Below are 6,000 nucleotides of genomic sequence, written 5' to 3' on the forward strand. Positions count from 1 at the left end.
AATTATTTAGACGTGTGGTTTTTAATTTTTAAAATGCTGGTGATTTTCCAAATATCCTTTTTTTAGTGATTTCTAGTTTAATTCTTTTGTGGTATAAGAATATGCTTTTTATGATTTAAGTCATTTCAATCCTATTGCTATTTGTTTAATGGTCCCAAACATAATGTATTTTGATGAATGTTCCCTGGCACTTGAAGATATTGTGTGTTCTATTCTTGGATAGATGTGTTCAATAAATGTGAATAAGGTCAAGTTGGTTGATAGTGTTTTTGAGGTCTACTATGTCTCCTGATTTTTTGAATACTTGTTCTATAAATCACTAAGAGAGCAGTGTTGAAGTTTCCAAATGTAAGCATAGATTTGCCTATTTCGTCTTTCATTCTACTGGTTTTTCCTCCATGAGTTTTGAACTCCATTGTTGGGTATTGAGATTATTTTGTCTTTTTGATGAGTTTATCTTTTCATCATTACGTAATGTTTCTCTTTATTCCCAAGAATTTTTCTTGTCTTGCAATATACTTGGCCTAATAACATAACATTTTATTTTTCTTTTGATTGGAGTTTACATGCTATGTCTTTTTCCATCCTTTTACTTTTAACCTATATGAAAGATTAAAAGCAGATTTCTTCTATATGGCATATAGTTGATCTTGCTTTTATATTCAGTTTTTGATAATTTCTTTTAATTGGGATACTTAGACCACTTACATTTAATATAAATATTAATATGGCTGACTTTAAACCTATTGCTGGTTGTTTTCTGTTAGTGCAATCTATTTCCTTTTCTCTCTTTTTCTGGTTGCCATTGAAGTAATTGAATATTTTTTATTATTCTTTCTTATCTCCACCATTGGTTTGTTATTTATACTTCCCTTTAAAAATTTTTAGTGATTGCTCTGGGATTTTCATTGTACATCTTTAACTCAACACAGTCTACCTTAAAAAAATGTATCACTTCATATGCAATAAATAATCAGAACAGTTTACTTTCATTTGCTTCTTTTTATCCTCTGTGCTACTGTTGCTATACATTTTACTTGTGTATATGTTGTAGACTTCACAGTGTATTGTTACTAGTTTTTGCTTTAGAAAGTCATCTTTTGAAAAGATCAAAATAAAACCATATGTTATATTAACCTTCCCTCTTACTATATCCTGCACTCTTTATCTTTTTGTGTGTGTATATGTAGGTGCATTTGTATCCGTTTGGTATTTTACTTCCCCTGGTTGAAGAACTTCCTTTAACATTTCTTGCAGTGGAGGGTAAGATACTGGGCTATTAGGACAAGGGACACCTTCCAGCTTCTGTTTACTGCTTGCTTGCCAACCGCAAGGCATTATGAGTACATTATGGGATGCAGAGGAGAAAGACAAAGAGCACAGAAACCGGAGTCTCTCAGCTGGGACCCGGAACAGGTTGGAGCCTATCAGGGGCAGGCTGAAGTAAGAATCACTGTGGGGGCGGATGCATGATCAGCATGTAAACAGCTTAGGTATAAAAGGCTCACTAGCACACAAGGGGGGGGGGTCCCTGCCTAAAGAAGAGGCCACTGCACTGGCACTCTGGGGGCTCAGACCCTAGCTCGGGCTAGACAATAAAACTCCTTTTGATAATTACAGCCTCAATGACTCTGTCTCTCTGTCCTGTGGCCCTGTGAATCTTGAGTATATAATAGCGGTCTGGTAGAAATGAATTCACTTCTATTTATCTGAAAAAGTCTTTTTTTTGATACCTAATTGTTATACATATTTATGGGGTACATGTGCTATTTTGATACATGCATATAATGTGTAATGATCAAATAATGGTAATTTGGGGGCCTCAAACATTTGTAATTTTTGTATTGGGGACATTCCAAATCTTCTCTTCTAGCTATTTTGAAATATACAATAAATTCTGTTAACTATAGGTGCCATACCGTGCTATTGAATACTAGAACTTATTTCTTCTATCTGACTATATTTTTGCACCCTTTAACTAAACTTCCTTCATCCCTCCCTCCGCCCTACCCTTCCCAGCCTCCATTCTACTCACCACCACCATGAGATTGATTTTTTTAAAAAAAATCTCATACATATGAGTGAGAACATGCAAAATTTGTCTTTCTGTGCCTGGCTTATTTCACTTAACACGGTGTTCTCCAATTCCATCCATGTTGCTGCAAATGACAAGATTTTATTCTTTTTTATGGCTGAATAATATTCCATTATGAATATACACCACATTTTTTTATCCACTCATCTGTTGATGGACACTTAGGTTAATTCTGTATCTTGGCTATTGTGAATAATACTGCAATAAACATGGGAGTGCAAATATCTCTTCAATATACTGATTTCATTTCTTTTGTATATATCATATGGAGGTTCTAATTTTAGTTTTGTTTTTTTTTTTTTGAGGAGCCTCCATACTGTTTTCCATAGCTGCTGTATTAATATACATTCCCAGCAACAATGTACAAGCATTCTCCTTTCTCTGCATCCTTGCTAACATCTGTTATTTTCTGTCTTTTTGACAATAGCCATTTTAACTGGGGTGAAAATGGTATTTCATCATAGTTTTGATTTGCATTTCCCTGATGATTAGAGATGTTGAGCATATTTCATATACCTGTTGGCCATTATATGTTGTCGTCTTCTTCTTCTTTTTTTGAATGGGAAAATTATTTCATTTTGGGGAGTGGGTAGATGTCCTATCTCAGAACTCTGGAATTGCTTCTTGGTGCTGGTGGCCTTGATGACCTTGAGCACATTGAAGAGCACCAACTTGCTCAGGGGCTGGCACTCACCCACCTAGACAATGTTGCCTATCTGAATGCCCCTGAAGCAGGGGGACAGGTGCATGGGACATGTTCTTATGATGCCTCTCAAAGTGATTATACTTGTGGGTGTAGTGAAGATAGTCCCAGTGGATGACAATGGTCTTCTGCATCGTCATCTTGGTCACCATGCCAGACAGGATCCAGGAGATGCGTACCAGTGAAGGGGCATTTCTTGTCAATGTAGATGTCCTCAATAGCCTCTTTGGGCATTTTGAAGACCAGACTGATGTTCTTGTAGTACTGCAGGAGTTTTTCCTTGCCAGTTTCTTCCAACAGAACCTCCTTCTTGTTGTGAAAGATGGTCAGTCTGAATGTCCACCACCTTCTCAGCCAGAAAAAAAAATGCTTTTTGTCTTCTGAGAAATGTGTATTGAAATATTTTTCCCATTTTAAAATAAGATTATCTGATGTTTTCCTATTGAGTTGCTTGAGTTTCTTATATATTCTAGTTATTAATCCCTTGTTGAATGGATAGTTTGCAAATATTTTCTAAACATTTCTCCCATTCTGTATGTTGTCTTTTCACTATGTTGATTGTTTCCTTTGCAGAAGCTTTTTAGCTTGATGTAATCCCATTTTTCTATCTTTGTTTTTGTTGTTTGTGACTTTAAGGTCTACTCAGAAAATCTTTTCCCAGCCCAATGTCCTGAAGCATTTCCCAGTGTTTTCCTCTAATGGTTCATAGTTTCAGATCTACATGTCAGTTTTTAGTCCATTTTCATTTTATTTTTATATATGATGAGAGATATGGGTCTTGTTTCATTCTTCTGCATGTAGATATCCACTTGTCCTAGCACTATTAATTGAAGAGACTGTCCTCTCCCCAATGTATGTTCTTGGTGCCTTTGTTGAAAAGGAGTTGGCTGTAAATGTGTGTATTTATTTCTCGGTGTATCTATTCTGTTTCATTGGTCTATGTGTCTGTTTTTATGCCAGTATCATGCTTCTTTGGTTAGCATAGCTTTGTAGTGTATTTTGAAGTCAGGTAGTGTTTTGCCTCTAGATTTGTTCTTTTTGCTCAGGATTGCTTTGGCTATTTAGAGTCTTTTGTGGTTTTATATGAATTTTAGGATTTTTTTCCTATTTCCATAAAGACTGTCATTGATATTTTAATAAGGATTGCATTTAATCTGTAGATCACTTTGGGTAGTATGGAAATTTTAACAATATTAATTCTTTCAATACATGAACATGAGATGTCTTTTTATGTCCTCTTCAGTTTCTTTTCATCAGTGCTTTATAGTTTTCATTGTAGTGCTCTCTCACTTCTTTTGTGAAATTTATTACTAGGTATATTTTTTTGTAGCAATTGTAAGTGGAATTACTTTCTTGATTTCTTTTTCAGATTGTTCACTTTTGGCATATATAAATGCTTCTAATTTTTGTATGTTGATTTCATATGCTGCAACTTTACTGAATTCATTTATCAGTTCTTAATTTTTTTTTGGTGGAGTCCTTAGGTTTCTCTAAATATAAGATTATGGCATCTGCAAACAAGGTCAATTTGATTTTTTTCCTTTCCAATTTGGATGCATTTTATTTCTTTCTTTTGCCTAATTGCTTTGGCTAAGCCTCCCAGTACTATGTTGAATAAAAGTGATGAAAGTGGGCATCCTTGCCTTGTTCCAGATCTTAAAGAAAAGGCTTTCAAGTTTTCCCCATCCAGTGTGATGTTAGCTGTGTGTTTGTTATATGTGGCTTTTATTGTTTTGAGGTGTGTTCCTTCTATATCCAATTTGTTGAGAGTTTTTATCATAAAAGGATGTTAAATTTTATCAAATGCTTTTTCAGCATCTACTGAAATTGTCATGTAGTTTTTTCCTTGATTCTGTTAGTGTGATACATCATATTTATTGATTTGCATATGTTGAATCACCCTTGTATCCCTGGAATGAATCTCACTTGATCATGGTGAATGATCCTTTTAATATGTTGTTGGATTCAGTTTGCTTATATTTGTTGAGGATTTTCACATCTATGTTCACCAGGGATATTGGCCTGTAGTTTTCTTTTTTTGTTGTATCTTGTATGGTTTTGGTATCAGAGTAATTCTGGCTTTGTATAATGAATTTGGAAGTATTCCCACCTCTTCAATTTTTAAAAATAGTTTCAATATATATAGTTCAATATATAATTATATATATATATATATATATATATATATATATATATATATATATATATAACTGGTTCTTCTTTAAATGTTTGGTAGAATTCAGCAGTGAAGATGTCAGGTCCTGAGCTTTTCTTTAATAGGAGACTTTTATCACTGCTTTGATCTTATTACTTATTATTGGTCTATTCAGGTTTTCTTCATGTTTTAATCTTTGGAGGCTGTGTGCTTTCAGGAATTTATCCATTTCTTCTAGATTTTCCAATTTGTTGGCATATGGCTGTTCATAATAGTCTCTAATGATCCTTTGTATCTCTGTGGTATTGGTTGTAATGTTTCCTTTTTCATCTCTGATTTTATTTATTTGGGTCTTCTCTCTATTTTTTATTAATCTAGTTAAAGATTTGAGAATTTTGTTTAACTTTTCAAAAAGATTGATAGATAAGGCCACCATGCCTGGCCCTCTTTTTGTCCTTGATCTTTGAGAGTTTTAGTACTATATGCCTTCTGTTGAATATGTTTGGTGATCTTTGACTTTCTTTTACCTGGATATTCATACCTTTCTCTAGGTTTTGAAAGTTTTCTGTTATTTCTTTGAATAAACTTTCTATCCCTATCTCCTTTTCTACTCCCACCTTAAGGCCAGTGACTCTTAGATTTTCCCTTTTGAGGCTATTTTCTAGATCTCATAAGCATTCTTTATTCTTTTTCATTCTTTTTTCTCCTTTCACTGTGTGTTTTCAAATTGCCTGCCATTTAGCTCACTAAATCTTTCTTTTGCTTGATCAATTCTGCTGGTGAGATACTCTGACACATTTTTCAGTTCATCAATTGTATTTTTCAGCTCCAGGATTTCTGTTCGACTTTTTAAAATTTCATTCTCTTTGTTATATTTCTCTAGCAAAATTCTGCATTGTTTGTGTTTTATTGAAGTTCATTGAGCTGCATCAAAATAGCTATTTTGAGTCCCCTGTCTGAGGGGTCACACATCTCTGTCATTCCAGAGTCAGTTACTAGTGCCTTATTTAGTCCATTTGGTGAAGTCATATCTTCCAGAATCTTCTT

The sequence above is a fragment of the Microcebus murinus genome, chromosome 16, assembly GCF_040939455.1.
Source record: "Microcebus murinus isolate Inina chromosome 16, M.murinus_Inina_mat1.0, whole genome shotgun sequence".
NCBI classification, from domain to species: domain Eukaryota; kingdom Metazoa; phylum Chordata; class Mammalia; order Primates; family Cheirogaleidae; genus Microcebus; species Microcebus murinus.